Here is a 7155-nt window from a genome sequence, read left to right on the forward strand (position 1 = left end):
TTTGTGTGTATTTTATTTTATTATTTTTTATTTGATTTTTTAACTTTACAATATTGTCCTGGTTTTGCCATACATCAACATGAATCCGCCACAGGTATACATGTGTTCCCCATCCTGAAACCTCCTCCCTCCTCCCTCCCCATACCATCCCTCTGGGTCGTCCCAGCACACCAGCCCCAAACATCCAGTATCGTGCATCGAACCTGAACTGGTGACTCGTTCATACATGATATTATACATGCTTCAATGTCATTCTACCAAATCATCTCACCCTCTACCTCTCCCAAGAGTCCAAAAGACTGTTCTATACATCAGTGTCTCTTTTGCTGTCTCATATACAGAGTTATTGTTACCATCTTTTAAATTCCATATATATGTGTTAGTATACTGTATTGGTGTTTTTCTTTCTGGCTTACTTCACTCTGTATAATAGGTTCCAGTTTCATCCACCTCATTAGAACTGATTGAAATTTATTCTTTTTAATGGCTGAGTAACACTCCATTGTATATATGCACCACAGCTTTCTCATTCATTCATCTGCTGATGGACATCTAGGTTGCTTCCATGTCCTGGCTACTAGAAACAGTGCTGCGATGAACATTGGGGTACACGTGTCTCTTTCAATTCTGGTTTTCTCAGTGTGTATGCCCAGCAGTGGGATTGCTGGATTATAAGGCAGTTCTATTTCCAGTTTTTTAAGGAATCTCCACACTGTTCTCCATAGTGGCTGTACTACTTTGCATTCCCAGCAACAGTGTAAGAGGGTTCCCTTTTCTCCACATCCTCTCCAACATTGATTGCTTGTGGACTTTTGGATCGCACCCATTCTGACTGGTGTGAAATTGAACACCAGGAGGTCTACAATCTCCTACCTCTTTCTCTCGGTTTTCATACTTTTCAGTCTTAAGAAGGGACTGCTTAGAACACGAAAGGAAATAAAGTGTTGGACTTAGAACTCAATCATAAATGTGACAGAAAATCTCAGTTGCAGGTTCGATGTCTTTTTCAGGTTTTCCAGCTCTTGGAGTGTTTCAATCAGCAACAACTTTGGCTATTTCCTGTTGAGATGGAGCCTGGAGTTGGAAATAATTCTGAAATCTAAGCTTGGCATCAATATTTTCTCTTATGAAAATATACTTCTATATTTTATATATGATATATATGTATATATAAGTCTATATCTGTCTATTTTTGTCAAAACTGGACAAAAAATTTGAAAATTGGTAGATCTTTATTAAAAGCAGAGAGGTGAGTGATATAAAAGAGTCCTCATATTTTACATTCAGCCAAGAAAACATATTTTGAAGTATTTCCGCTTACATATATTCAACAACCGAGTCGACTTTTTAATCATTCTTCATTTGGGTTTTAATTTTTTTCCATTTCTATTAAATCTAACAGGAGTTAAAAGCCATTGCACCTTTTTTATACACACACTCATACACACAGGTGTATATATGTCAAAATATAATTTTATGCAACACTATTTAGGTGGCCAAACTCATTGCTTGCTCCCAAGATCTTAAATAAACTGTTTGGGAAGCCTTACATTACTTAATAATTTTCTGGCTGAACAATTCAGATCCTGTTGCTGAAAAGCTCTCCTTTAATCTCGCTCATCTTCCACAATTCTTTCTGTAATAAGAGGTAGGGCTCATACTTATGGGGACACCTTGAACGCATAAAATCACAACTCTCATTTACTTAGATATATTGTTCAAAGAACGCTGTTGCTCTCCTCACATTGGACACAATTTTATTTTATTTATTTTCAATATAAATATATGTATTTTAATTGGAGTCTAATTGCTTTACAATATTGTACTGGTTTTGCCATACATAAATATGAATCTGCCACAGGTATACATGTGTGCCACCTCCCTCCTCATATCATCCCTCCTGGTTATCCCAGTGCACCAGCCCCAAAGCATCCTGTATCATGCATTGAACCTGGACTGCCAGTTTGGTGACCTATGTTATTATACATGTGTCAGTGCCATTCTCCCAAATCATACCACCCTAGCCGTCTCCCAGAGCTCAAAAGACTGTTTTATACATCTGTGTCTTTTTTGCATTCTCACATACATGGTTATCGTTATCATCTTTCTAAATTCCACATATATGTGTTAGTTTATTCTATTGGTGTTTTTCTTTCTGGCTAACTTCATTCTGTATAATAGGCTCCAGTTTCATCCACCCCATTAGAACTGACTGAAATGTATTCCTTTTAATGGTTGAGTAATACTCCATTATGTATATATCCCACAGCTTTCTTATCCATTCATCCACTAATGGACATCTAGGTTGCTTCCATGTCCTGGCTATTAGAAACAGTGCTGTGATGAACATCAGGGTACACATGTCTCTTTCAATTCTGGTTTCCTTGGTGTGTATGCACAGCAGTGGGATTGTTGGGTCTTATGGCAGTTCTATTTGAAGGTTGGTTTTTTTTTTTTTTTTTTTTTTTAAAGAATCTAAACAGTGTTCTCCATAGTGGCTGTACTAGTTTGCATTCCCACCAACAGTGTAAGAGGGTTCCTTTTTCTCCACACCTTATCCAGCATTTATTGCTTGTAGACTTTTGGAGCACAACCAATTTGACTGGCATGAAAAGGTACCTCATTGTGGTTTTGATTTTCATTTCTCTGATAATGAGTGATGTTGAGCATCTTTTCATGTGTTTGTTAGCTATCTGTATGTCTTCTTTGAAGAAATGTCTGTTTAGTTCTTTGGCCAATTTTTTCATTGAGTCGTTTATTTTCCTGGAATTGAGCTTCAGGAGTTGCTTGTATATTTTTGACATTAATTCTTTGTCAGTTGCTTCAGTTCAGTTCAGTTCAGTTGTTCAGTCATGTCCGACTCTTTGCGACCCCATGAATTGCAGCACGACAGGCCTCCCTATCCATCTCCAACTCCTGGAGTTCAACAAACTCACATCCATCGACTCGGTGATGCCAACCACCATCTCATCCTCTCTCGTCCTCTTCTCCTCCTGACCTCAATCCCTCCCAGCATCAGAGTCTTTACCAGTGAGTCAAATCATCACAGGAGGTGGCCAAAGTACTGGAGTTTCAGCTTTAGCATCATTCCTTCCAAGGAACACCCAGGACTAAACTCCTGTAGGATGGACTGGATGGATCTCTTACATCAAGAGTCTTTTCCAGCACTACAGTTCAAAAGCATCAATTCTTCCATGCTCAGCTTTCTTTTTCTTTTTTTTTTAATTTTATTTTATTTTTAAAATTTACATAATTGTATTAGTTTTGCCAAATATCAAAATGAATCCGCCACAGGCATACATGTGTTCCCCATCCTGAACCCTCCTCCCTCCCCACACCATCCCTCTGGGTCGTCCCAGTGCTCCAGCCCCAAGCATCCAGTATCGCGCATCGAACCTGGACTGTCAACTCGTTTCTTGCATGATATTCTACATGTTTCAATGTCACTCTCCCAACTCTTCCCACCCTCTCCCTCTCCCACAGAGTCCATAAGACTGTTCTATACATCAGTGTCTCTTTTGCTGTCTCGTACACCGGGTTATTGTTACCATCTTTCTAAATTCCATATATATGCGTTAGTATACTGTATTTATGTTTTTCCTTCTGGCTTACTTCACTCTGTATAATAGGCTCCAGTTTCATCCACCTCATTAGAACTGATTCAAATGTATTCTTTTTAATGGCTGAGTAATACTCCATTGTGTATATGTACCACAGCTTTCTTATCCATTCATCTGCTGATGGACATCTAGGTTGCTTCCATGTCCTGGCTATTATAAACAGTGCTGCGATGAACATTGGGGTACACGTGTCTTTTTCCCTTCTGGTTTCCTCAGTGTGTATGCCCAGCAGTGGGATTGCTGGATCATAAGGCAGTTCTATTTCCAGTTTTTTAAGGAATCTCCACACTGTTCTCCATAGTGGCTGTACTAGTTTGCATTCCCAGCAACAGTGTAAGAGGGTTCCCTTTTCTCCACACCCTCTCCAGCACTTATTATTTGTAGACTTTTGGATCGCAGCCATTCTGACTGGTGTGAAATGGTATCTCATAGTGGTTTTGATTTGCATTTCTCTGATAATGAGTGATGTTGAGCATCTTTTCATGTGTTTGTTAGCCATCTGTATGTCTTCTTTGGAGAAATGTCTATTTAGTTCTTTGGCCCATTTTTTGATTGGGTCATTTATTTTTCTGGAGTTGAGCTGTAGGAGTTGCTTGTATATTTTTGAGATGAGTTGTTTGTCAGTTGCTTCATTTGCTACTATTTTCTCCCATTCTGAAGGCTGTCTTTTCACCTTGCTAATAGTTTCCTTTGATGTGCAGAAGCTTTTAAGGTTAATTAGGTCCCATTTGTTTATTTTTGCTTTTATTTCCAATATTCTGGGAGGTGGGTCATAGAGGATCCTGCTGTGATGTATGTCAGAGAGTGTTTTGCCTATGTTCTCCTCTAGGAGTTTTATAGTTTCTGGTCTTACGTTTAGATCTTTAATCCATTTTGAGTTTATTTTTGTGTATGGTGTTAGAAAGTGGTCTAGTTTCATTCTTTTACACGTGGTTGACCAGATTTCCCAGCACCACTTGTTAAAGAGATTGCCTTTAATCCATTGTATATTCTTGCCTCCTTTGTCAAAGATAAGGTGTCCATATGTGCGTGGATTTATCTCTGGGCTTTCTATTTTATTCCATTGATCTATATATCTGTCTTTGTGCCAGTACCATACTGTCTTGATAACTGTGGCTTTGTAGTAGAGCCTGAAGTCAGGTAGGTTGATTCCTCCAGTTCCATTCTTCTTTCTCAAGATCGCTTTGGCTATTCAAGGTTTTTTGTTTTTCCATACAAATTGTGAAATTATTTGTTCCAGCTCTGTGAAGAATACTGTTGGTAGCTTGATAGGGATTGCGTTGAATCTATAAATTGCTTTGGGTAGTATACTCATTTTCACTATATTGATTCTTCCAATCCATGAACATGGTATATTTCTCCATCTATTAGTGTCCTCTTTGATTTCTTTCACCAGTGTTTTATAGTTTTTTATATATAGGTCTTTAGTTTCTTTAGGTAGATATATTCCTAAGTATTTTATTCTTTCCGTTGCAATGGTGAATGGAATTGTTTCCTTAATTTCTCTCTCTGTTTTCTCATTATTAGTGTATAGGAATGCAAGGGATTTCTGTGTGTTGATTTTATATCCTGCAACTTTACTATAATCATTGATTAGTTCTAGTAATTTTCTGGTGGAGTCTTTAGGGTTTTCTATGTAGAGGATCATGTCATCTGCAAATAGTGAGAGTTTTACTTCTTCTTTTCCAATTTGGATTCCTTTTATTTCTTTTTCTGCTCTGATTGCTGTGGCTAAAACTTCCAAAACTATGTTGAATAGTAATGGTGAAAGTGGGCACCCTTGTCTTGTTCCTGACTTTAGAGGAAATGCTTTCAATTTTTCACCATTGAGGATAATGTTTGCTGTGGGTTTGTCATATATAGCTTTTATTATGTTGAGGTATGTTCCTTCTATTCCTGCTTTCTGGAGAGTTTTTATCATAAATGGATGTTGAATTTTGTCAAAGGCTTTCTCTGCATCTATTGAGATAATCATATGGTTTTTATTTTTCAATTTGTTAATGTGGTGTATTACATTGATTGATTTGTGGATATTGAAGAATCCTTGCATCCCTGGGATAAAGCCCTCTTGATCATGGTGTATGATCTTTTTAATGTGTTGTTGGATTCTGATTGCTAGAATTTTGTTAAGGATTTTTGCATCTATGTTCATCAGTGATATTGGCCTGTAGTTTTCTTTTTTTGTGGGATCTTTGTCAGGTTTTGGTATTAGGGTGATGGTGGCCTCATAGAATGAGTTTGGAAGTTTACCTTCCTCTGCAATTTTTTGGAAGAGTTTGAGCAGGATAGGTGTCAGCTCTTCTCTAAATTTTTGGTAGAATTCAGCTGTGAAGCCATCTGGACCGGGGCTTTTGTTTGCTGGAAGATTTTTGATTACAGTTTCAATTTCCGTGCTTGTGATGGGTCTGTTAAGATTTTCTATTTCTTCCTGGTCTAGTTTTGGAAAGTTGTACTTTTCTAAGAATTTGTCCATTTCTTCCACGTTGTCCATTTTATTGGCATATAATTGTTGATAGTAGTCTCTTATGATCCTTTGTATTTCTGTGTTGTCTGTTGTGATCTCTCCATTTTCGTTTCTAATTTTGTTGATTTGATTTTTCTCCCTTTGTTTCTTGATGAGTCTGGCTAATGGTTTGTCAATTTTATTTATCCTTTCAAAGAACCAGCTTTTGGTTTTGTTGATTTTTGCTATGGTCTCTTTTGTTTCTTTTGCATTTATTTCTGCTCTAATTTTTAAGATTCTTTCCTTCTACTAACCCTGGGGTTCTTCATTTCTTCCTTTTCTAGTTGCTTTAGGTGTAGAGTTAGGTTATTTATGTGACTTTTTTCTTGTTTCTTGAGGTGTGCCTGTATTGCTATGAACTTTCCCCTTAGGACTGCTTTTACCGTGTCCCACAGGTTTTGGGTTGTTGTGTTTTCATTTTCATTCGTTTCTATGCAAATTTTGATTTCTTTTTTGATTTCTTCTGTTATTTGTTGGTTATTCAGCAGCGTGTTGTTCAGCCTCCATATGTTGGAATTTTTAATAGTTTTTCTCCTGTAATTGAGATCTAATCTTACTGCATTGTGGTCAGAAAAAATGCTTGGGATGATTTCTATTTTTTTGAATTTACCAAGGCTAGCTTTATGGCCCAGGATGTGATCTATCCTGGAGAAGGTTCCATGTGCGCTTGAGAAAAATGTGAAATTCATTGTTTTCGGATGAAATGTCCTATAGATATCAATTAGGTCTAACTGGTCTATTGTATCATTTAAAGTTTGTGTTTCCTTGTTAATTTTTTGTTTAGTTGATCTATCCATAGGTGTGAGTGGGGTATTAAAGTCTCCCACTATTATTGTGTTATTGTTAATTTCTCCTTTCATACTTGTTAGCATTTGTCTTACGTACTGTGGTGCTCCCGTGTTGGGTGCATATATATTTATAATTGTTATATCTTCTTCTTGGATTGATCCTTTGATCATTATGTAGTGACCTTCTTTGTCTCTTTTCACAGCCTTTGTTTTAAAGTCTATTTTATCTGATATGAGTATTGCC

The sequence above is a fragment of the Bos taurus genome, chromosome Y (assembly GCF_002263795.3).
Source record: "Bos taurus isolate L1 Dominette 01449 registration number 42190680 breed Hereford chromosome Y, ARS-UCD2.0, whole genome shotgun sequence".
Lineage (NCBI taxonomy): Eukaryota > Metazoa > Chordata > Mammalia > Artiodactyla > Bovidae > Bos > Bos taurus.